General features: G+C 36.2%; 1 protein-coding gene across 13 annotated transcripts in view; it reads right to left on the bottom strand.

Moving 5' to 3' along the window:
* The window catches only part of Bmpr1b (bone morphogenetic protein receptor type 1B), a 393,795-nt gene that overhangs the window by 55,007 nt on the left and 311,242 nt on the right, over positions 1-27,546 (bottom strand). Inside the window, exon 1 of one of the 13 annotated variants that reach the window (XM_033757799.1) lies at positions 14,070-14,196. The exons of the other annotated variants lie outside the window; for them this stretch is intronic. The gene's annotated coding sequence lies outside the window, so the exon portion shown is untranslated. Of the gene's footprint in view, positions 1-14,069; positions 14,197-27,546 lie in introns of those variants that run through there. 13 annotated transcript variants of the gene reach the window in all.

The following is a 27,546-nucleotide window of genomic DNA, read 5'->3' as shown; positions in this document are numbered from 1 at the left end:
TAAGGACAATTCTCTTTCTTATGGGCATGAATGCCTCACCATGCCTATCACTCTCAACATCAAAATGTTCAACACTTGCCACTAAGTTTCCTCTGTCAGAAAACTGAGTTTGGCTTTGAAGCGTGCTATCACATGAAAACACAAAACACTCTTGTTATGTAGAAACCTGACCAATACCAAGGATGTGTCTGCCCTAGTTTGCCTGCTAGTTCCCTAAAAGCTGACGTTCTTCACTGTGGTGTATGTAGACATACGTAGCACAGAGCCTGACATACATGTTGGAAATCAATGACTATTTCCTGGGGGGAGGCACAAGTGCTGAAGGTGAAGGGTAGCACGGAACTGCAAGGAAGACAGACAGTGACTGAGGCCAGGTGCAGTTCTAGCCCCAGCTCTGGAATGTGATGGAAACACGTCACCTCAGGCGAGTTAAGACACTCTGGAGGTGATACTTAGTTAGCTAATTCCATGAAGCTCCATTGGGGCATGGATAATGGGAGTCTTTACTTCCTACCATATAGCACACCCACATGAATACGGAACCATCTAAAGGAACGCAATGGGTCACTCCAGGGGAGGTTTTCGTAGAACACAGAGGTGGGATTCTACCCAAAGTAGGATTCTAAACATGGTGCATGTGCTTAGCTTAATTCAATTGTTAATTTCATCTCAATCAACTTTGCTTTTTAAAAGAACAGAAGCAAAAAATTTCACTTTGGTAAACTACAAACCAATACACAGTTCAACTATAAATGCGGGTTTTGGATTGAATTAATTCATACTGAGGAACAGTAATACCAATAATATCTAACACTTTCAAATAATCATGTGTAACATTTGTTTAGCATTTATACATATCATGGACTTCTCATGCATAATGCAATATAAGCTACATGGCCATCATTGTGGGTCTGATGCTTTTGCTTTCACTAACCTTAGAGATTGAAGGATGGATGGTCCGGGCTTAGTGGTGAAATGAAGACTAAAACCCAGGCAGTCTTGAGTAGAGTCTGAACTCTCAACCACTCACTGTTAATGCTAACTTCACTTGACTTTTTTGTGGAGGGCTAAGGGCAAGTGCATACTGTTTATGGTATAAGTTCAAAGATGTTATCATTACATACTTCAGCTTGAGAGGCTGCATTACAGAATGTTCCCTATTAATATACTCATACCTAAAGACGCTTGACTCATGCATTTTAGCTCTTGCTTAGAGAAAGATACATGTAATTGGAAAATGCTCTGACAGAATGTAGCAGCTGGGTTAATTGAGAACAATGACCATGAACCAGTAGTTATGACTGCAAACTAATGTAGCAACTTTTCTTTGTTCAACACTCAACCTTTATAGACCTTAAATAAATCCTCCTGACTCCCATTCAGTTTCTCCTGTCTTTTGCAATTCTGCAACACAATCATGGTAAAAATTCTAATGTTGTATCAGTTAGAGTTGGTTTTAACTAAATAAGTGAATCTCACAATTTTTACTGCATCCAATCTAAGAAAGTAACAGACTAACTGAAGAAAAATGTTCTTTTTACAAGCTGCTTAAATAGATGAAAATCTAAGTGTTAGAAATTTAACAATATCAACCAGCAATTTCCCAGAGCAAGAAAGTGAAGAGCACGGACTCCTGAGCACTGGCTGCAGGACAGCAAAGATTTATTCTTTTACATCCAGAATCCATGGAATACTCTCTTGGATGATCTATTTTTAGTCCTTACATATTAAATCTTTTCTACTATTATTAGATTATCTGCAGTATCGTCAGAAAGTATGTTGCATAAAGGGTAAAGCTATTTGAGCAAATATATTGAAATATGCATGATATTTGTTTATATATCAGTATCATACAAGACATGACAACAAGTCCCTCTATATAAATGAAATAACCTTGAACATCATCTCTATATTCTAAACTCTAGATACTCAAAGCTAAAGACCAGTTTGTGCTGATGCCCTACCAAAGAATGTCATTACTACCACAGGAACCTGTAAGAGACCAATTGGCTTGTCAAAATAACATCCTTACCCAACATTTTCCTCCCTCTTTCCCTCCCCTTTCCTTCATACACAGGCAGTTAGTGTTCCAATAGATGAAAAATTTTTAACAATATATAAATGGAAACAACTAAATCACACTACTTCCAAAGTGGTAACTTTGTTCAAAATAATATTTACTTTGGTTTAGAAGCTATATTATTTTCAGAACACATAATTCTGTTTCATACTTAATTTCAGTATTTAACTCACTAGCTGTACTTTTTATAATAAACCCATTTTATTCCTCAATCTACATGAAACTGTAATCTGTTAGGTGAAAATTAAAGAAAATAGAGAACAGAAAAAACTAAGATGCATAAAATGATTCCATAATTTATCCAGGGCTTTGAGATAAAAAACTAAATCTATCATGATAAAATTATCTGGGAAGAAAACACATTCAAACATATATAGACATGTACTGCAGTTCAAAATTACATGTTCTAATGAAATAAATGCTTTAAACAAATAAACATTCTTTTTGTTTTGAAGATTAAAAAAGAAATTATCTTGTTTCAGTTAATTTTACTTCTTTTAAAGTGGAACTGTGACCTGGGTGGGTTTCTACAATGTAGAAAGAAAAAAATGACCATCTTCTCTCTGACACCAGCCCCCTTTTCCAAAGAAAGTTGTGAACGTAATTAAGGTGATTTGCTCAGCTCCTTGAAACATAAATGCTGTCTGGGACAGATGTGTCACAGCTGCCAGCATGGCTAATACTCGCTGTGCATTCCTGCTCCGGCTGCACTCAGCCAGCCCCATTGTTTCTCTTAACATTTCCTTCTGAAGACTGCAGTACTGAAGTCAGTATACCATTGATCTACACTTTAATGAGGTGAAATACTTCAATAGAGAAATTAGAAAAGTTCAATTCTAACCAAGGAGAATCAGCTACTCATATAACTGGAGCATAGGGTAGCCTGTTTAAAATTCTGGCTTGAATAATGAGCAAATCTCTGCTTAATAGGTATCATTTAAATTATTACATCCTCATGGTCACATATCATGATGCCTTACAGTGACGTTGGACATCAGTTTTCACCATGAATTGTATGTTTATCTCTGTTTCTTACATTTCCTGATTGTAATGATAAGGGCTATAGCTTCTTCACATATAAAAATGTGGGAAAAGTAAATTATCAGCCTATTAGCTACATGACATAATAAACAGTTACAATACAATGCATACTTTATAGTATAGTCATTTGGAGACAAAAACTCAGAGAATCTGAATCATAATTTCCTTTCTCCTGTCACTGTATTTTCCATATCTGAACAAAGATATACATCTACAAGTTACTTCAATTTGTCACAGCATGCACAGATATTCAGATACAAGTTTCAACTAATTATATCCAGTGTAAAGGTAAATGCTTAGAATGACAATGAAGATACTCCTTTATTAAACCTTGTCGTGCACGAAGGGTAAACACTATCCCCTTCTCAACAAAATTTTAAAACATTAGTTAAATATTCCCAAATAATTAAGCTGAGAAAAAAATATAATAACGTTTCTATATTTTTTCACATATTAGTAAAGTAACTTAGATTGAAATGAGGCATATCTAATTTCAAATGTGTTCCCCTTCCAAACTGAAATTTAGTCAAATAAATATCCACTCAAATAATTATGAACAACAGAAAAAAAAAAAAAAACACCTAGTTTTTAAGGCAGTACAAAGACCTTATAGGTCATCTACTTCAACAATTTTATGGCATGAGTATATTCATATATGAAAAAAATGTTGATTAGCAAAAAACAGCACCAGTAAATTCAGCTTGTTGTAGAAGCAAGAAGAAAATAAAATACAATTACAATTAAAAAATACAAGTATAGAGATTAAAAATGAAAAAAAAAAGGGACAGCTTAGACCTTAGGAAGGAACACACAAATAAACATGGTAAGAGTTGAAGAAAAGCACACACACATGAACCTCTCTGACAATCTATAAATGAAACAGGTAAGCAATGTCTGGAGCCTCCCTCACAACCTGCTTTTCAAATGTCCCTGATCATCTTATCCTCTTCAAAGTATGAATCTTAATTAAAAGGAACTCTTTTTGTTGCACTATTTAAATTTATTAGAACACTTCATCTCATTTCCTGATATTCTTCATTTGATGAATGGGAATTCAGTATTGTGAATAGACAGATAGGTGGTTTATATGAAAAATGCATGTAATATGAACATTTCGGTTTTTACCCCTCTGCCCCGTTCTACTTCCCTTGCTTCAAAACATTTTGAAAAAAATATTTACTTTTCTACAACTTTGGCATAGTTTCCTTCTTCATTTATATCATTTTGCAAAAGTAATTGCTTTAATTACTAAAAGAAAATGTTCCTTAAAACACAAGTCCTTGGGTTAATACCCTTTCAAGAAAGAGCACATTTTTCAGGGTTTTGGCATGTGATTTATGGATTTTCATTGCATAGGAGAGCTCACAGGAAATTGTCTTCCACAGAAGATGACAGAGTAATTGTATGTTGAGAGTGATATGTGGTATTAGAACTACTTTCAATGATTAGATTGTGAAGATTTAAAATTTTTAGTACATTTTGAAATATTTCTGTAATTGTTAACCATATGCTATTGCGTAGACCAATTTCATAAAGCCTCCTTGTCCTGTCACTCTGTGAAATTATTCAGAAGGGTTTTTCATGGTGGGTGATTGGCGAATAAAGTTTGTAACATGGATTGTTTTCAGACATTATTGATAATTTTGTGAGTTAGTTTTTCACACTTTTAGTGAATATACAGAAAACAATGGATAGTAGCTTATCAATGGTAGCAACATAAAAAATAGATGTTTACTGTAATTAGAGAAATGCACATTAAAACTATTTTGAGATATTACCTCATACTTTTGAGAATGGTTACTGCCAAAAAGACGTGTGTTGGTAAAGATGTTGATTTTACTTTCACACTATTAATGGACATGTGTACACTCATGGAAACTAGTTTGAAGGCCCTTAAAACGTTACAAATTAAGCTACCAGAGGACTCAGTAATTACCCTTCTGGGTTTATGTCCAAAGGAAAGTAAATCCATATCTTGAAGTGTTTCCTGTACTTCTGCACTCACATTGATGATAGGCAGAGTTACACTCACACAAGCCTCACATCTACAACAGGGAATTGTAGGATCAAGTGGATGGGATGATTAATTCTAGCAACACCAGTGAGCCTCTTCCCCTGGGGAACCCTGTCACTATCTGGTGTATTAATACACAAGTTGGCCAGCACTTACTTGCCCTTGACGTGGCTCCCGTCCTCAAGTGTGATCAGCCAGCTAGATGTTGGCAGGTTAATTGGACTGGACCACTTCAACCATCTTTTGTCCTCAGACGTCCAAGCCCCTGGTTGTGACTTGGAGATACACAATTGTCTCAGCTGGTTTTCAGGCATTCAGATGAGCACTTGTCCAATTTCCCTGTTGTTTTAGTTTGTAGATGGCAGAGGAGAACATTCCAGCCTCCTTAACCTATGCCAATTCTCAGCACACCCCCACCAGTCACACACATTGCTTTGAATTCTCTGGAGAATCTTTCCTAATATAAAGGCCCTGTAGTTATATATTCATCATTTTTAGATTCATCAAAAGTATTTTTGTGTTTAGAAGGTGGTTTATCATCTGCTTTACATTCTTTAATATTCAGGTGTCGGGGTTCTGTCTCACCTGCCCAGCTTGTTGTGGTGTCTTCTTAGCCATCTGTTACATCCTGAGTTAAGACTCCCATGTCAGCGCTTACTTCTCCAAACACTTCCATACACAGAGGTTTTCTATCCCTTCCTTTCCGAGGGACTTGAGATATCTGTTACTTTAAAATGACCATTTACACCAACCATCTCATCATCTAAGTAACTGCAAGAACTGATTATTTTTTTCTTCAGCTTAAACCAGAGCTATCACCTCTTTGTGTGGCTCCTTAATGTGAAAGCTACCACATCTAATGAGGAAGTCAATATTGTAACACGCTACAGGTGGGTGACCCATCACATTACTGTTTTCATACTGATACCTCTTGTTCCAATGTCCAGATATAGTTTTTAATATAGACACAATTCTATTTATCTGCCTTTGTTAGTATCACATAATGTATAGTGATATAAAGCCATGGAGGCTTTTGGTACAGTATGTGCAACTGCAGCTACCAGTAGACAATCTACACTTGATCTCAGCAAAAAGGCCGAGAAGGGATCCAGTAGACAATCTTTAGCCAAAAAATTTTCAGTGGTTCTGTGTATACAGTATATTTTTTTTAAAAAAAGAACAGGACCTTATAGTTCCAGGAAATCATAATAATGGACACTAAGCAAGTAAATAAATTATACACCTGTGTGTGTGCACGCATATACACACACACACACAAACATGCATATAAGTGATAGGGGACAGCAATGTGTGCATATACAGCGGAGGTGGTAAATGAAACCCTCATCTTCAATAGTAGAAAGTCAAAGTCAATGTCTAAAATTTAATAACCAAAACGTAGCAGTATTAATTTACAGCTCTGAAGGAAAATACCAAAAGAAAAAACAAGAGAGGGCATAGATACAATTACTACTGGAGAAATTGTCATTTCTATGTTAAACAAACAAAAATAGCAGATTGTGAAATAATTTATCCAATATGACAAGCCCAGTGTGAGTGAGAGAGAGGATTCACATCACTATATAGATATTTATGAAATACATGAGGACCCTCCTGCTTGTAGAATTATTTCTGTGATGGGACACTTAATTTTGCATCATGAAATTTTCAATTTTCATTCAAAAGATCCATAACTCCAGTTTTTACATCTGCAGGGATCTACACAGGAGCCAATCGAAACAGATAACAGTAGAGCTATTTAAATGCATTTGCAGATTGCTTGTCAGTTCAAAAGAGAGAAGAAATTATTCTAACATCCTGATATAGAATGAAGAACATTCAGTGAAGGACCACGAAATTTAAAAAGAAGAGCAAGCCAAAAGAAAGGCACTTATCTAATGCACCTTCACTACAGGACTGGTGACATTAAGACTACGAATGGTTTACCATGCTTTCAAGTGTTGTGTGCATGTGGGTGTAAACCACTGATAAACCTATGTACCTAATTTGATATTGCTATTGATCATCAATCTATTGTATACAGATCAAATATTTCTAATCTGAAGACCCAAAATCCAAAATCTTCTAAGTACCAACAGGATGCCAGGAGTCTGATGGTTCAATGTACAGAACCTCTGTTTCATGTACAAAATCATTAAAAATCTTGTATAAAATTACCTTCCAGCTATGTACATAAGGTGTAGATCAAACATAAAATTATTATTTTTTGGTTAGAGTTGGGTCCTAGTCCCAGGATATGTGCCTATGTATATCCAATTATTCCAAAACCTAAAAAGAAAAAAATCTGAAATCTAAAATAATTGCATTCTCAAGAACCTTGGATAAGGGACCCTCAACTTGTAGTATCTTGTAGAACAACCTAGGTTAATCACTTTCCCTACCAAGGAAAAATACCCATGTACCCAAGCTTAACTTTAATCCTTCCTTGTAGTCAAATTCTGGCTCTAGAACAATGAACAAAGGTACGAACCAACTTTCATATAAAGATTGTGAAGATAAAATATCCTTTAACAATAATTCATATTTAAACGCAGGCAGAATGGATGCTATTTAAACAGAAATTCAGTGCACAGGATAGACACCACTTCTCTAAATCAGCTAACAGCCTTCAGAGAATGTGAACTAAATGAATAAAAGTGGTGAGATGATAAAATGACTGCATTTAATTAGATACTATTAGATAAGTGGTAAAACACTAGTCACAGAGGTGGGGAGCATCTCCCTCGCTTCCATCAAAATAATCAAATCAAGGAAATACGTAAAACACACAGTTGCTGCTTGTTAATCTACATGTATTTGGTTTGCTATGATGAAAAATCATTATCACACAATTCACAAAATTTCCAATCACCAGATAAAAGCAATTCACAATCTAGAATTAACACATAGAGGCACCAGTGACAAGGGTGAAGAGAAGCAGCAGCAGAGCCGGCAGACATTGTCTGACACATAAGAAAGACTAAGAACGCAGAGGAAGAAAGGATTGCGAGACCTTCACTTCCCACCCACATGTAGAAAAGAGCCGTGAGAAAGTGGTCCGTCTCATCTAATGCAAGGCTATGAAAGGGGATTTATAAAGCGATCGCTTGCACATATCAGATGACACAGAATGTGCATGGATTTCAGCCTCACAGACATAATCCATAATTTCGGATAATAAAACAAGACAAAATATCAGCTAAAACTTTAGAAAGACAAGTATGTGCAGACATAAAGAACTATCATTTAAAAAATACTTAGCTCAGTGATTATACTGAAATATGAAATAGAAGGAACGACAAAAGATGTCTATTTGTTACACCTGTGAACGTCCACAGGAGCGTGATACAGCAAGTACAAACAGAGATAACAAGATCAAGGCATGTTTTTCACCTTGTACCACATGGTATTAGTAAGCCTCCATCTGATTTCATGGTCTTAGTACCACTCCGTTTGAAACAGGAGAAAAGCAACTATTAGAAGATAATAAAACATTTGATTTAGGCAATTCATAAATAATTGAAGATTTTTATGAACTGAATCCTCATTTTACTTGACTTTTGTTTTAAAGTTGAATATTAAAGGAAAATCCACTACTGATAACCGGAAGATATATGACCATGAAAAAAATATTATTATTTAGTGCACTGCATTTACTAATACAATAAAATCTTTCTCAAAAAGCTTGTTCATCAAGGAAAGTTGAGCAGTGACAAGTCTGTACTTAATTACTGAACAAATTTTAACAAAATTTAGTATTTCTTCCCAACAGAATTCTAGATAATTATGGGGTTTTTTAATCATTTAGCCAGAGAATTCTAGATAATTATAGAATTTTTACACATTTAGCCAGAGAATCGTAAATAAACCTAGCAGGATAGAAAAGAAATGTCTGGATATTTTGTAGGAATAGATTCTATACTAAAAATGTCACTCTTAAAAAGCCCATTCTATTTTCCTGTTTCTCTCCTCCTGTCCTTTTTTCTCCCACACTCTCTGTTTTTCAGTGAACTATTCTTAGTTTAATAATGTGAATCCAAACTATTCAGTTATGTGGTTACCTTAGCTGTTTACACTGTAGTTAACCCAGGAGGCTAACAACTCAAGTTTCCATGAAATTACAAATTACGGCTTTTGAAAGTCAAGCAAATTTTAGCTCTCATTTTTTAGAGGATCACTAGATTTTAGGGGTTGAAGTGAACTGCAGGATACCTTTCATTAAAGAAACCACAACTAAATCAGATTATCATGAGAAAAAAAATGTACAGTTTTCAGGTAAATTGATCACATTTCATACAATAACGTAATGAACAGCATATCACAGTCGTGTGACTTCCATTCAATGACAAAGGTTAAATGAACAATTTTCTTGAATATCTTGAATATCATTTCCTGTGTACATTATGATAGTTTTTAACAGTGATGATCCGGAAATCTCATATAAACACAAGAACATAACTCATTCATTGTTAAACTCAACAAATATTTATTTAAAAATATGTCTATGATTTTATATTATCGTGTACTCTTCCATATGACTTACAGAAAAAATCAGAAGACACAAAAGTAAAAGAGTTCACAGGCTGGGCGTGGTGGCGCACACCTATAATCCCAGCACTCTCCAGAGTGCTGAGACAGAAGGATCGCTGTGAGTTCAAGACCAGCCTGGGTTACATAGTGAGTTCCAGGGCAGTCTGAACTACACAGTGAGACCCTGTCTCAAAAAAACAACAAAAAAAAGAGTACACAATATTTCCAATCTAGAGTATAATGTTAACAATTAAATTTTATCTTCAATATTTATCTGTAAATCCTAAAATGCTTTAGCCATGTGCAGATTTTTCTTATTAATATTTACTTAAAAAATACCGTAAGACATTTTAAATTTGTGATATATTATTTTGTTATAAACAATGAAGAAAATCAGAATCAACTGTCATACTAAAATACAAAAAGAATAACAGACATTTTAAACAATGTATTCATTTATAAATGGAAATAGCTCAAGTAAAATTAAATCTCAATTCATAATGCTCTTGGAAAAGTATTTCTTAAAAATTCACTGCAAATAATGTGATTATTTTGTGCCCTGTGTTCTAATAGCAGTGTCCCTATTCTTTTCATTTTTTTTTCTGTTCTTTTTTTATTATTATTATTCTTTACCTTAAAACTACACAAAGTGGACTGTTTTCAACGTCCTACAACATGTCCACTGGAGGGCAGGCAGGAGTAAGAAGTGAACCCGAAATTCGCACCACAGGCATTTGCACTTCAGGTAAGAGGTCAGCAGAAAGGAAGTTTTTTAAAGTATGGAACTGATGAACTTAACGATCCATCCTACTCATATTCATGTCGTTGCGATAAAAATTACCATGACCAATTTCCTTTCTCAATATCCATTTCCTTCCTCGATCAAAGGTGGTTTAAATAGCTATACCTTTTAAGAGTGTATTTGTCACAGAAATAAAACTGCGTCAGACCTGCAAAACAGTATCAACTTTTAAAACAACTTTTAGTGATATAGTGAGTTCATACAGACAATTAACTTATATTCTTATCACTTAAACTGTGAATAAATTACCTAAGTTTTAAATGGTATAATTTACTAAGTTTTCCAATTCAAGAGGCCTGAACTTCATTTTCATTATACTAAGACATTTTCAAATAAATAGTGTTCTATGGTATTGGCAGCAAAAACCCTAGGGAAAATTATATTATATAAAGGGATACACACACATATGCAACATTAATAAAAATTTGGGGAGATAGGCTTAGACTCTTGAGAGAAGTAGCAAAATAAAGAGAGAATTTTCAATAAAGACACCAAAGCAGAAAGCCATGCCGATAATGAGCAGATACTGGGATGTCACCTATACACAGGTCTTTCTCCTCTGGGTCACTGTCAGAGGGGAGCTGGACACAGGAAGATGCAGGGGCAGGTTCCGGGGATACTACGGAGGCAGGTCAGTGGGGGTCACCGAGCGATTCAGCCTCGTATGTGCAGGATGCAGGGTAGAACAAAGCTAGTTCACATGCTAGCTCGGTTACTCCCTTGCAAAATGGTCTTGGCAAGTGTCTTAACACTTCTTAAAGAAACCGAGATGAATGGCAGTTTAGGGGGAAAATATAAATATATTCATTGGCTGGAGTGAGGAATGGATAATTCAAATAATGCATCTACCATAGTTCTTGCACATAGTAAGAGTCAATAATAGTAAATTACTGTTGTTTTCTGAAAATACCTCACTTCTTCTCTTTTCCTATCTTATTTTTTCCTCCATCCTTTTCCCTATATCTCATGTTTCTACTTCTTCAGCTTTCCTTCTCTTTTTCCACTTTTCCTTTTCCTAATTCTCCTCTTCCTCTTTTTCTTTCTTGTTTGGCTTCATTTCACTTTTTTACTCTCCTATATGTTATAGACGCATTACTGTGCGTAAAACATCTCTAAATATGTACAGCATTTGGTTTAAGAACTATTAGAAGTTTACTCAAGGACAGCTAATATGTTATTAACTTTTTTCCTCCCTGTAGTACCCTGATTTTAAAATCAGAGAATAACTAAATGTGTCTGTGTGACATGATGGCCCAGAATATCTGATCGTGGCCTCAATAAAGGGATAATTTCACTGGGAAGACAAATCAACTGCAAATGGAACATGGTGAGACAAATTGACCACATATGGAAAACCAAACAAGATGGTATGAGACCAGAAAAGGGACGACAGAAAGCCACACACAGTTGTCAAACAGGAGTCCTAGACTGAAGGGCATAAAAGGGGAGACCACTCTGAGTGGCAGTGATCGGCCACTATCTTCTATAAAAACACAAGCACCAAAAACAGGGATGTTGCCAGTGGCCGTTCCAACAGCTCGGTATTGACAAGGAGCACATCAAGAGAAGCATACAAGTTTTGAATGTAAGAGATGTGCCGGTTTTATGAAAGTCTAGATTTTGTTGTAAAATATATACACATGCTTCTGGCAATTGTTTCTCTTTCCACCAGACTCATGCATGCACATTACCACATCATGTAGGTTGTGCTCAATAATCAGATTCTCACCTTTTACATCTAAAAACTCTACCAAGAGACCCCAGAACATCTGGATTAAAAAAAGACACCTTCAATTATTACATTTTTATTTAATGATTACAGACATGCAAATCATAAAATGATTAAGTAGTATAATAATTACAATATATCACAAATCTACTATTTGATAACTAGTTTTTTCCTTAGGTTTTATTATGCATCTGAATTTAGAGAAACTCGACTAAAACGTTGACTTTGACACTTCTGAAATACTTTAAGATACAAATTTAAGTGTTTCAATAAAAGTATAAACATGAGAAAAAAATGAACTGACAAGCAAGTAATCATGATGGTTAAAAAATACTTAACAAATTGAATCCCTACCTATGGATAGAATGGCAGACTCATGGCTGATAGACTGAGTATAAAATTCAAATGTCTCTATATTTTAAAATACTTAATATGTCAGATCAGGTCCACACTGTCGGAAAAGAACGTGAGCCACAGACAAAATTCTCTGACAAAAATGTTAAAGAATCAAGGAAAAGCTGGCAGATCTCCAAGCCAGGAACTAAGCTTTTATTCAGCAGAGTTTCTGTCAGTGCTCTGCTTCACAGAGTTCGGAAGCGAACTGGAGTGGATGTTGAACTTCCACAACACTGAAACATATGCTGCATCTTTGAAAAGCATTCCCAAGGCTCCCTGATGTGTAAAACTACTTTGAACAGAGTCGCGCACACACACACGTGTGTGTGTGCATGTGTGCATGCGTGCATGAGTGTGAAAGAGAGACATAAATGTGATAACAAAGCCAGATAGATCAGAAACTAACATTCATTTCCCACAAAGGAAAAATCCCAGAAAGCATTTAGCATCTCTGTTTCTAATCCTGAGTGTATCCTGCAATTGGATAATTGTTAGTTATGGTACAGTTTGACCCACAAATATAGAAATACACTGCTATTTCAGATACTTAAATATATGCAATATAAACATTAGCATAAATTTAGGATATACAGTTATCAACAACCATCATCATTAATGAGTTAAAGGTTTCTCTCTACTGGATCAGTGTAGAAAAATAATGGTAATCAGAACCAAATCAATTAAAATAAAAATACAAATATTAAAAGGTATGACAGAATCTAATATAATCTGTAAATAACCTTTCAAATCTGCAGTATATATGTCTTTTATACTAACTTGCTATGCTTCACAGAAAAGTTTTGTAGGACACCCACAGTGATATAAATTACTAAAGTATTCTTGCCTGTGTTTCTCTAAGTGTATACTTTTATCTTGACAAAACTGTGCATAACTCCCTTGCCAAAAATCAATGACATAGTCACTATATTTTCAAAATTTTCATTTGACATAATGTTTAAGCTATTAAATTTATACCTTAAAAACAAGTTTGAATTTTTTAAAGCCCATTTTTGCAAGAATGTTGCTTTGACTTTTATAACCTATGAATTATGAGTTGAATATCACAGCCTGCAGAAGAACTTGCAGTGTCAAAAACTGCAAACAAATCACACTGCAAAGATTTTCCAATCACAACACTTGACTTTAACCATGACAGTGCCAAAAAACATACAGGGGAAACACGTTCCAAACCAGACAACACAAAAGTTAAAATAATACATGTAAAAACTTCACTTGTCTAATGGTAGCCTACATTTTACACTGCCAGGACAGTTCAGCTAAGCATTTTCTTGCTAGGTGACTTTTTGTGTGTCAATTTTTTACACCCCTTGAATTGTTATATTCCTCCCCCCTATGCCAAGCAAAACTAAGTTTAAACAGCTTTTTATTTGAGCTAGAATTGCTTTACAGGTTTTGCTTACAGTCCTGGAGGGGGAAAGCAGCCTATGTATGACAGAAAGTGTCTCCCGTTACTCACTCTTGGGTCTGTACGCTTGATCTGTCGTTGCCAGGTGCCCTGAGATGAGACATCAGGAGGAGGCACAGAGCTGCTAGGGTTCCCACTGAAGTGCCCAGCACCAAAGGCAGCACTAATCCTGCACCTGTGATGTGTTGTTTAGCACTTAAGAAATGCTGTCCAGACTGCGGTTGCCTAATACAGCTCAGCTGTTTTTCTCAGTACTCGCTTTGATTCTAAGCTAGCAAGACAGATTATTCTGGTCAAGCATTGAGCTATGTTCAGGATCCGTGGCATATGAGAGTGGAGAGGTGAAAAGGGAGGAAAACCCTGGAACAAGAGAAGAAAGCTAAAAAATAAAAAATTTTAAAAAAAGCCACTGACCACAGTGTATTATGTAACATTTCCAGATGGTTAAAAGCTACCTCTGAAGACACACAAAGCTGAAAAATATCTAGATTCATCATTTAAACTTCTAGAAGTCTATTTTTCTAACAGCCTTTTGACATTCAGAATGATATTTTGAGAGGCAACGTCACAGGCTTTATCGCAAGCAGCTTCACAAGCAGATCAGTTGCACAGGCATGTACAAATCTTTCTTTAAAGATATTTATAATTACTACGTGTCAAAATTTTTTTTATAATTTGCAACCTTTCAAAATGTTTGGAAAACCAAATGATTAACATTACTTCTGTTTGTTAATCAAATCCACTATATATCATTTGGCTTGATCCACTAAAAATTTTGATATAAAATTTGTATTTCAGTCACAATTATCCTAGTCATCACAGAGTTAACTAGAATGAAATATTTACTATCACCAGCAGAAAACTCCTAGTAAGTCCAAGTTAGTTTAAGAAATATTTATCATATAGAGGTTGTTTGGGAAGCATTTTAAGCTTAAAAAAATGGCCAGGATGCTTATGAACTTTAAAACCTGAGGGTAGCACAGAAGTTACCAATTTTATTGTTTTCCATGCTCATAAAAAGGGCTGTTGACTGTTCACTCACAACAAACTTTCACTCTAATTCCTTTTATGCTCTAGATAAATGCAAAACCATCTGTCCTACAGGCTTCAATCTGTACCACTTTAAACAAATAACCTAAAATCTTATCCAAAACCCAGATATCCTTTCCTAATAGTAGATGGTTAAAAAAACGAACATTTATTTATAAATAAAATGAGTAAATTGTTTTAATTTCAAAACACAAATATAATTTAAATGTATATATTAAAGTATATGCTTAATATTTTATTGTTTGCTTTAGATATTAATTACACTACTTGCTAGGAAAAACAGTATCTAAAAATTTTTGTTAGAAAAATATATATATATGCTTAGGATATATTGTAGGAACAACAGGATCAAAAGAACTTTTTGTGTATGCAAAAACATTCTCATCAGAATTTGACAATTCTTAACAGTTTTCCTTAGATTCAGACAGCAATGTTAGACATAGTACTGGATTTCAAGTTCTAAGTAACACAGGATAACTGAAGGAAAATCAGGAATTAGGAGGTGGCCATAAATGGTATATTAGTTTTCTCCTAACTCATCCCATTAAATCTAGTATGTACCTTCAAAGTAAAATAAGATAGCTGAATTAAGTCAGAGATAGGTATGAAAATGGAAATTGTAGTTTTGTTTAAAAAAAAATGTTTCCCTTCTACAATATTCTACATAATTGCTCATTAAAATGGCGAACCTGCCATTTACTTTGTTGTGGTTTAGGAGGAAGGTTGCCAAAGGATGATCAGGCTGAGTTCTGGACAGAGAAAGAGAGAAGAGATCTGAATTGAAGCTATGCTATTATAACAACTGTGTTACCTTAAATCTGGGCATGATACAAATAGGAACATTCTGGCCTGCTACAGCTCAAGCTATCATCTGTCTTTTGATAAACAAATGCTTCAGTTTTCAAAACATTTTCCAAAAGCCCTTTGACTGTCTTAGTCTTTAATTGTTTAACAGTGGTCCAGTCTTCAACAACCTCATTGATTTTCATTTTCTCTCTTTACATTCTTTCATTTATGTCCATAATATTTATATCCTCACATTCTATACTAAGGCCAAAAGTTTCCCTTTCTCCTCTTTTAAATAATCATCAGCATGGCCTCTCACTGTAAAGCAACAATAACCAAAACATTGATTATAAGATGCTTCATTAGAATATTATCTCCACCAAGCCTTTCTGCACGTTTCTCTATTTTAAGCTAAACCAAATACTATGAATACCATATCACACCAAGGCTAATATATCTGTGTGTAAAATTTTAGAATACGCAATCTTAAATTTCAATACCAGAATCAGAAGATAGAAAAATATACAAAAATTCGTACTCTATTCTACTTAAATGGCCACTTCCAAACAGTCACAGTACCAAGCTAACGGCCAGAGACACTGCTATCTCCAACGGCTGCTCCTTCAGAAAGTTCATCACATTCTCCAAGAACATACAAGATCCAACGAAATATTTTACCTCATATAGTAGTGGCTACTTCAGCTCCAAAGAACCTATTCCCTATATTTAATTTAACTACAGAATGCTCTGCTCTCTGTGTCAAAACCCACTACTTCAGCCAAAGAACCTATTCCCTATATTTAATTTAACTACAGAATGCTCTGCTCTCTGTGTCAAAACCCACGAAAATAATCAGGGCTTTGCCAAACCTGTCAGCTTTAAGCACTATGGCCATCACGCTCCCTCATCCCCACTAAAAGAGAAAACACATAGTTATGTCATTTTGTTTTTTCTAAAGGAAGAGCGTGATGGCCTTTAGAGATGAATAGGGTCCAATTATGATAAATGATCAGTTAACGGTTTAAGTTATTTCTTTTCTTTCTGTCCTCCTTGAGAGATTTAAAAAAAAAAACACAAAACTTTTTTTTTTTACTTTCATCATGAAACCCATAGCAGCTATTTGGCAGTAATGTGAAAATTTCCAAGTGGCTCTCATTCTGTCATCAATTCAAAAGGCCCCCAAAGTATTAAAATAATGCCAGGTATTATCCATAATTTGGACTGAAGCAAACCTTTCTAAGGTTTACGTCCTACAAAGTCTTCCACCCAAGTCTTAGAGCACAGCACTACAGCAGCTTTTTGTGCATGGCAAAGTCACCCCTTTCCCCTGCACACCAAGAAGGAGGTCAGAGCCCTGGCTGAAAGGTGCCATCCCAAATAAGCCACTTGCTCTAACTGCAGCAGACTGGGCTCTGCAGAGCTCAGGGTCTCCCACCAGGGGAAAACACAAGCAGAGAGCATTAGCTATGACTCAGAGACCCTCACTGGTAATCTTGCCTCAGTTCAGGAGCTGTGCAGCTATAAACAGTTTTGCTGAGAGCCACTTATCTGCATTTTAAGATAAACAGCAGGAACTATTCAATTAAACAGATTGCAAGAAACAAACTGCTGATGCCGAACCAAATAAAGCTTAATTTCAAAGAGAAAAAAAAAAATCTGTATTTGATGAAAATCAATTTTGGGATGCCACAGATCTAAAATATAGAACATCGAATACTCTTTCTATAATATAAATGTAAAATATAAGTTATAACATATTAAAGGCCAACTAATTCTGTTATCAAAGTTATTGCACAGTACTTTGAAAATCAAAGCAAATTTATCAAAACTTGACAGTTTCCCTTAAGTGACCACATTTATGATAATACTGATGCTGAGGAAAATATATTTTATCCTGGAAAATTTTACTTAACACTATGTAAAATGTCAATGTTAAGCTAGGTTTCCTTTCTTTATCACCATTACGTCTACACACAAATTTAACCACTATGAGAAAAATTTCTAAATAACATAAAAAAATGAGAATTATTCTGTATCTGTTAAAAAAATAAAACAACAATACACACACATACACACACAATGGCACCTCAGTTCATGAATGCTTGGTTTGCAAACAAAAGCATTTGGCAAAATTTTGGGATGTTTTGCAAACTCTATGTTGGGTGACAAATAACCGCTGTCACCTTTCCCACACAAACACAAATGTTACCATCTTCTCCAAAATGATGAACAATCTGAGTTGGTGAACTGAGCTACATACGTACATATTATAGACATATATGTATCTCATTCATATATATATATATATATATATATATATATAAAAAAGTTTCATGTTAAAATGCTTTAAGGAAAATACTGTACAATTAAATATAATCTATCATGGATCCTTTGAGGTTTTATTCCACAAATCACAGCCATTACTGCAAGCACCATATATAGGCAAACATTTCACTGAACTTACTTTTTTTTTTACTTGTCAGAAAACAAATAAAAATCTGCTTTTTAACTTTCAGATGTCAGAAGTTTTTCAAAACAACTCTTGAGATCAGAGCACGGAATACACAGGTGTGAGTTATGTCAGCTATTGAAAGGTACCTGCAGGTTAGCCTGGAATCTGATCCCTCTTGACACATTCTTGTGGGCATTAGAAATGCTCCCTGAAGGAATATTATACTAATGCTGGCTAATTTTGAAAAACATCCCAAATCTCATTAGATCTATTGCTTAGCAGTATTGTTCAAAAGCATCTCTGCTAATAATATCACACCACTTTAATGTTTTCTCCAGTATCACCTCTTCTGTTCTATTTCACTGACAAGTTGAACAATAAAATATTCAATATCAATCAATACAGGTAAGTTTTTGACATACCATGAAAGCAATGGCAACCCACGGGGAAAAACATTAGTTTAGCAGTAAAAAATGCTGGGAAATAACTGGTCCACAGTAGTAGCCTCTGGTCTTGAAGAAAGTATTACAGATTTTGGCTGCTGGTTTAACAGGCCCGACGGAAAGATGGCAGTAGAGATTCAAAGAGGAAAATACCAGTATGTGTGCAAAAACAAACAAGACAAACAAAATCCACTGTGTGTTCATCAGTTAAACCCTCTACTAAACACAAACAGCAACCTAATGTGACATGTTCTCAATTAAAAACACAGTAAGAGGAAGAAAGGAGTTCTTGCCGAGGAATGACTGGGTTCTCAATGAGGTTAAAGAAAGTCTGCCTCTCACTTGAGACCTAATAGTCATAGATTTCCCATTATTCAGAATAACCACATCTGTTTATGCTTTAAAAATTCATTACCAATACTATTAACACTTACTCACAAGAATTTATATTTCCACATACACAGAATGGGGACCCACAAGTAACAAATCATTCTCACAAAGTCTCTTCTTGCCAAACGTTCCCAGTAGTTCCCAGACTTTAAAAACTCAAAAACTGACTTCCTATTGGGTAAACCCTCCAGCTAATAACCAAAACTCTAAAACTCAGAAGGTCTTCTTTTCATAAATGTATCATCCAGGGCTGAACACTCACACCCAGAGCCAGCACCCAGACACAGAGAGGCCCCCCGGGCACTGTTACTTCTGCTCCTGCACCCAGATGGCCAGAAGCTGCTCACAGTGCTGTCCTTCCTATCTACGCACATCCAGTTTCTCAGCTTCCACTTTTCCCCTTGAAAGCAGCAAACCCCAAAGCCTTCCCTGACACCCTGGTGGGTGGGGAAACCGAGGTGGCCGGGAGTCACTCTGACACGAGTCCTTTTCTGCCTTCATTTCCTGTCTCCCCACCCAAAATACAGTAGTTTCTCCCAAACTAGCACATTTTCAAGGCCCTGATACCTGCTCTCTCCCCTCCCGCTCCCACCAAAAGCCCCGGGAACACCAGGTGTGACACGTCCCTCCTCAGCCCCACACTGCGCACCAGCTCCTGCCTGTGGTCTCTTTCATGCCCGCCTGCTGTCCCAGGGGAGCCGCCCTGCCATCTGTCCCGGGATTCCACCCTTTCTCACACAACCGGATGCACAGCGAGGCCACAGGCCCTTCGCAGAGAACAGTGCCTCCCACACCCTCCCTGGGCTAGGATCAAAGAGTCTGAGTAGCTCAGTTGAAGCAGCACTGAGGACAAAGAAAATGAATGTATTTGGAAGAATAATCAAGACAGCCTGAAGGAAACCTGAGAGGCTTATGCTTGTGCCTTTATATCAAAATGTAGTGACTTATACACCAAACATGTAACCAAGCACCAACTCTTACTGCAGGCCAAATCACACGTGTAACAGGAGAACCAGACTGCAAACAGGTGGAGGAATTAGGATTTCTAAGCCCGAGCTATGGTACTGATTTGGAAGCCTCCAAAATGGAAAAGCATCACAGTGATGATTTACCACAGAAGGCTGAGGCAGTAAACACAGGGCATCAGGATGGGGCTGCTGGGAAAATGCTGAGTGAATTCATGAGAACCATAGAAAAGACTCAGCTGAACAACCCTGCCAAGATTAGAAATTTACTGCAAGAGAAATATCACTGCATCGGCACTGTAATACAGTAGGGCCACATGGTGTCTATTTTTCCCATGACCCCACTCCTTGGATGTGTGAAGAATAGAGTGACAGAGATGTTTCTAAAGACAGGAATCGGGTGCAGAAAGCTTGAGTATTTAGGCACCTTCAAAGTAGTTCAAAAACACCCTAACGTTATATCTACAACAACTGCCAACTCTGCCACAAGTAATAAAGAATCTGAAGAAAGGATATTTTACCCCCTGCCCCCATCTGCAGGTCTTAACTAGCCATGGATAGTAGGAATAAAATCTAAAACTACCTGGCCACGAACACAGAAAGTCATTCACATGCAATCGTGTTAACAGTATATGGGGTAATGAATATAAACTTATACAGATATCTAGATATATTGCATATAGACAGATATTTGAATTTCCTGATTGTCCTGATTTTATTTACTTAATTTCAAGCCATTTTTAAGGCCAGTGCCAACATCTATATATCTAGGCAATGTCACACACCCTTCAAATTACTTAAGCTTGTGAGTTTGTGTTAATGAGTTTACTGAGACAGGAATTTAGAAGGACTGAAAGGAGACTATACTATACTAGTGGAAGGGAACAGTGACCTAACATACAGCCCAAAGTGAAAATCAGTTCCGAATTTCCAAAACTAACATATTAAAGTAGCCTGGAAATACTCTGCATTTCCCTTGGGTTTATTACACACAGGACACCAAATATTAAATAAAGGTTGTATTTTACTCTGACTCAGAATAGTAACTCAATTAATTATTCTTAAATTCTACTTAGTAGCAAATGGGGAACAAATTATGAAGAGACAGAAAAATAATAGATACATATCATTAAGTGGCGAGCTCAACCCCAAATTTCGCCCTCCACCAGCACCTCCCGGCTGGGTAAAGAGCAGTGGCTTGGCCACACCATCTCTAGACCAACAGAAGCACAGCCTGCTAATCTGAAGCCAGCCTCTCCGAGGCGACAGCTGTCTGACCCCTTGTCCTGTGCACTGTCCTCTCCCAAACATCTGCTCCACCCACTTCTCGATCACAGTGTTAAATGCTCCCCAAAGCTCCTTTTTCACATCAATTCGGCTAAACTTCTAACAATCACTGGGTTTTTGTGACTTTAAAAAATCTAAACAGAAGGGAGGAAAAATCAGCAAGTAGCTACCCAGGCCCAGGAGGCCCAGGGTTATTTACCATAAGTCTTGGGTCGTCTTCCTAATTTGTTTTGTGTTTTTGTTTTCATTAGCATCTGCATGGGATGAGTAAGCACTGTTCTTGCCAAAGCTGCTTGAGTGCTTTCAGTTTGGCTAAGCAAAAAGGAATAGCAGAAGCTAAAAAGTCCCTTTTTAACAATGAAAACACTGCTAGATCTTTCCGGTCAGTTGCAGTACTTGTGAAGGTGAGGCAGGAGGATCTAGAACTCCATGCCAGCCTTGATTATATAGTGAGATGCTATTTCCAAAAGCAGGGAAAAACCTGCCAGGTTAGGAATCAGAAAAATGAGAAGAGAGAAATGTAAATTATCTAATCTTCCCTGCATTGTAAATAATCGATTCTACAGAACTTCTATTTAGCTAATATGTGCTTTTTTCAAATCTATAGCATGAAAAGAGGATCCTATTACACGAATAAAAAATTCTGTGAGGCACTGTTACACTAATAAAAAAAAAACTGTGTTCAACCCCCTGCACCCAAAAACAAACAAGCTCAGATTCACTACTTCTAAGTTGTGTGACCTGACACAAAGTTTTAGTTTCTTCGACTCTCACACGATGTACAGCAAGGGTGCTTACGCCTCATGGCATTTTGGAAAGTTAAACGAGATGTAATCATTTATCTGTCTTCGGTTGTAGTTACCACACCAGAACATAAAACTGAATAGTTTTGAAATACGTATGATTTATTTAAAGATAGTAACTTCACCACACGTAATGTATTTTCAAAGGCTGGGGGCACATGGGGAATTCTGCACATCTCTGCACTGTTCACACTCACCACGTCAGGTGTGCCACTCTGCTCTGCTCAGAGCTTATGCGCCTTGCGGACGCGCGCACGCGCACACACACACACACACACACGTGGTTGGAAAGGATATTTTTGTAGACTTTTCACATCATTCTTGCTATTCCTTGATACTATACTAAAACTACACAAATGAGAAGCCCTTGCAAGTTACTTATAATGCACCATCTGAAATTCTTACCAATGAAATTTTTCTTTTCTAAAAAATTAAAACCTCTGTCATGTCGTTTGCATAGATCTTCCGCCTGTGCATGGATATGAAACAACAGTCCTCGTCAGCTAGAAAAAAAAAATATTTCTTTTTGGTGCACTGAGCTATGCGCAGCAGTTGTGTGCACCTCCCGATCCTAACGTGTGCAGCGAGGTCCACATTTACTATTTAACAGCGTCGGCGGTGGTTTTCCCTGCGGTGACCGACTCCCTCCATTCATGTTGAGAACCTTCTACAAATTCCTCAAGAAGGAACGGCATAGTCTGTCACTCATTCTAGTCTCTTTTTGGGAAATCAATCTCCAATCAATATCAATCTTCAGTACACGGAGAAATTTCTTTACCCATACTTCATAATTAACCAGACCATTAAAAAGACATTTACTCTTGGGCCAGGGATTTAATAAAATTCATAAGATCTACTGCTTTTTAAATGATGCTTCCTTTTTCCATTTGAGAGTTTGCCCGTCTGCTGTCATAGTCAGTGCATGGCAGTGGAGAACAAGAACACAGTCTGTGCGAAGGGTCCACACACTACTACTCTGTACCAGCACTGCAAATGTTAGCATATGATCTCCGTATGAATCCTCTTTTGAGAACTGAAACATAAGATGACTATCAGTCATCAGATAAGATATATATATAGATATATATATATGTGTGTATATATACAAAGTCCTCCAAAATTACACACTACAGCAGTTTGCCTAATAAATGTCTGGAAGCTTAACGGCCACACTGTGAAAACCTCTTGTAATTGTAAAGGCCAAAGGTAACTTGTATTAATCTCATGATGTCTCAATAAATTCAGTATTAAAATATTTATACAAGTTTTTCTTTTCCTGGTGTGTGTGTGTGTGTGTGTATGTGTATGTGTGTATGTATATATATTGGTGGACTCTATTTTTTAAGGTTAAAAATTTTTAGGTTATTTTTAAGGTTAAGAAATTTTACTTATGGTAGAAAAGAGGGGAGTGTAAGAGAATTTCATAGAAGAAAATATAGTTCTGAACCCTTGTGAGACCTAAATAGAACTTTCCACACTAGATAAGTTAAAAAATATTAGGTATGTCAAGTACACGTGAAAGAAATTATTAATGTAAATATATGATTTAATGCTTTTGACTAGTCTTTAAATGGCACAATTAAGTTACAGAATCTCATATAATCTAGTACTGCTTATATCCTGCCACGTATGAAATGCTTGAGAAAGACAGAAATAACCCATTAATATGACAGTAAAATAAATATATTTAGAAAGTTTACATTCTCTAAACAGCAATTAAAAAAGAGAAAAAGTTTCTCAATGTAGTACTGACCAATCCTGAATGATTTTCAGTCTTTGTTTATTTGATAGCTCTTGCCTGGTTGTAAGCTGTCCTGGGCGCATTTTCTATTTGTTCTGCTTTTCCCCACATCTGAACATTGAGGGGCTAGCTATATTAAAGTAAGTTTTTCTTTAACTTTATAATTATGTCTCCATTTGAACTAAGTTCAAGTCTTGACTTCCAAGTTAGCTCTTCCTATATGCTCCAGAAAATAGGCGATTCTGAACTAGGAAAAATCATGTTATTTGATATTCTTTTAAAGAAGAGAAAAAGAAGACCTTTCTTTGTCTACCTTATGCTATATTCTGTGAAGAAGGTCTGAAATATCTTTCTCACAGGATGTCTTAAATGTGCTGTTATTTCACAACTTGATGAAATATTTAGGATATCCATTAGTCTACAAACTGCAGAAGGGTAAGATTCTGTATCTAAAATCATGTCAGGCACATGGCAGACGTGCCATACGTTTTGTTGCTTGACCAAGTATGTAAACAACTTTTCAAGGGATATCCAATATGATAGAATAGACGATCTCTTCACCTGGCTCTCACTGTTTGTGTGTATTTTCCATTGTGATTGTCACCTGCTCATCTCGTCTTAAAAGCTGAAAACAAAAGGGGGGAATGCAATTTTAGTCTGACCCTCCTTCTGCCTTCTGACAATTTTCCAATTCAAGAACCGTACCCTTGGACAAGGACAACACAAAGGATATTCTAGGCTGCTGAAGGACAGAACACCAGAGCTTTGTGAAAGATGGATCAGAACACACTGTCCAGGACTAACATAGCCCAGGCAGTATCTTTCAGAGGAAAAGAAAAGCTGGAGATCATGTACTACTCAATTAATTAGCTGTATGCTTTCATGCAAATTCATTCGTTTCTTTAGACCTTGATTCATCCATTTCAAAAATGTGGATAATGACGTCTACTCACACAGCTACTACTGAGGTGGCCTGTAGCACTCTAGAAAGCACCAGGCACAGGGACCACTCCCTGAGATAGGGTAAACACCCTGTAAATGTCAGCCCATTTGTCAGAAGTCTATGGCTTAACCTGTCAGTAAAGGCATGGAGAGCTATAACAGGAAGTATACAAATTTCACAGCAACTTCATGAGGTATGATGCTTCTACCAGAATCCAGGACCAAGTAAAAAAAGTGAATGAACTCATAAGACTACTGTTTAGCGTGTGATAATTATTTCCTGGCATTTATCACTGGTGCTAATACATACATAATACACATATATACATCACAATTTCTACCTTTTATTTGTTGATGGGCATCTAGGTTGGTTCTGTATCTTGGCTGCAATAAACATGAATATGCAGGTATCTCTTATCATTTCTCTCATTTTAATTCCTTTGGGAATATAACAAAAGTGGATCAAATGGTAGCTCAAATTTTACTTTTTTAGCAAACCTGATACTGATTTCCAGAGGATTATATTAATTTACACTTCCACTAGAGGCACAGAAGGGTCCCACAATCTCTCCAGCATTTATTGATTTTTTTTTGGTGGGGGACATTCTTGATGATAGTCATTCAATGTACTTTCAATTTGGATTTTCCTAATGCCTAAAGATGCTGGAATTTTCATATATTTATTGGCCATTTGTGTTTATCTTTTGCAAAATGTCTGTTCAATTCATTTGCCCATTTACTAAATGGGCTATTTAATTTTGTGTTGTTTTGGAGTTCTTTGTATATTCTGGATATTAATCTTCTAAGAGTAGCTGGCAGATTTTCTCCCATTCTATAGGCTGTCTTTTCAACCCATTAGCTGTTGCCCATGTTGTACAGAAACTCTTTAATTTGATGTAGTCCCACTTACTGATTTTTGTTATTATTTCCCGCATTATTCCAGTTCTGCGCAGGAAGTCTATGCCTATGTCCATGTCTTCAAACATTCTTCTGTATTTTCTCTTAGCAGTTTCAAAGTTTTAGGTCTGATACCTAGGTCTGTGATTAGTTTTCAATTTTGTACAGGTTTAGCAATAGGGATCCAATTTCAATATTCTCCATATGTATATTCAAGCCTCCCAGAAGCATTTGTTTAAAGAGACTGTCTCTTCTCCAACATATGTTTGTAGCTCCTCCGTCAAGAGATAGATGTAGGTGTGTGGGGTTGTTTCTGTGTAATCTACTCCACAGGTCTATTTTGTACCAGAATTATGTTATTTTGCTTTGTTACTGTGGCTTTGTAATATAGCTTGAAGTCAAGCATTGTGATGACTTACTTGCTTTTTTCCTTTGGATAAATTTGGCCATTCTGGATCTTCTGTTTCTGTATCGATTTTAAAATTGTTTTCTCTCCTTCTGCAAAGAATATCATTGAAACTTATACGGAAATTGCATTGGATTAGTGTATTGCTTTTGGTGGTATGGCCATACAAACAATGTACACAATTCATGAGCATGGGAGGTCTATCTTCTAGTGTCTAATTTTTTTCTTTAATGTTCTGTAATTTTCATTATACATACAGATTGATCCCTAGACTTTATTAGTTAGTTGATCCTTAGGTTTTGTTTTGCAGTTGTGAAAGATGTTGTTTCCCTAATTCCTCTCTCAGTGAATGTTATTTGTGTACAGGGATGCTACTAATTTTTGAATGTTGACTTTATATCCAGCTACATGACTAATTTGGTTATTAAATGTAGAAGTCTTTGGTAGAGTTTGGGGGTCTTCTATGTAGAGTATCAAGTCATCTGCAAATAATGATAATTTAACTTCTTCCTTTCTCATCCTTATTCATTTTCTTTCTTTCTCTTGTCTACTTGCTCTTACTAATGTTTTAGAACTATACTAAATAGGAGTGGTGACAGCAGACACCCCTGTCTTGTTCCTGATTAGAGTAAAAGTTTTCAGTTTTTGATCATTTAGCATGATGTTGGCTGTTGGTTTGTCACAGACAGCCTTTATCAGATTGAAGTAAGGACCTCCTATTTCAAGTTTCTATTGGGTTTTATCATGAATGGTTGTTGGACTTTGTCAGATGTTTTTTCTGCATCTACTGAGATGATCATGTGGCTCTAGTAATATGATGTATTACACTAACTGATTTGCAAATATTGAAACATTCCTGCATGCCTGGGATGAATCCTAATTTTTCTCAACCTATAGAATCTTCCTGATGATTTGCTGTATTCTATTTGCTAGTCTCTCGTTGAGGATTTTTGTATCTATGTTTATTAAGGAGATTGAACTGTAGTTCTCCTTTTTGGTTAGATCCTTCTCTGGTTTTGTTTTCAGGGTAGTGCTTGCTTCCAGGAATGACTCAGACTACTGCTTCCCTTTCAATTTTGTTAAAGAATCTGAAGAGTAGTGACATTAGATCCTCTTTAAATTTCTTGTAGTATCCAGCAGTGAGGCCATCAGGACCTGGACTTTCCTTTGTGGGTAGTTTTTTGTTTCTGTTTTTGTTTTTTGTTTTGTTTTGTTTTTTTAAAACTACTTCTTCAATTTCTTTGACTGATGCTGGATTATTTAGAATTTTTAGGGCTGGGGATTTAGCTCAGTGGTTCCAGCGCCTCCCTTGCAAGCACAAGGACCTGAGTTCGATCCCTGGTGTCAAAAAAAAAAAAATAAATAA

The sequence above is a fragment of the Fukomys damarensis genome, unplaced genomic scaffold (assembly GCF_012274545.1).
Source record: "Fukomys damarensis isolate Sample0158 unplaced genomic scaffold, DMR_v1.0_HiC HiC_scaffold_32, whole genome shotgun sequence".
Classification (NCBI taxonomy): Eukaryota; Metazoa; Chordata; class Mammalia; order Rodentia; family Bathyergidae; genus Fukomys; species Fukomys damarensis.
The sequence above is the reverse complement of the archived record's forward strand: the minus strand, read 5'-3'. Positions and strand labels throughout refer to the sequence as shown.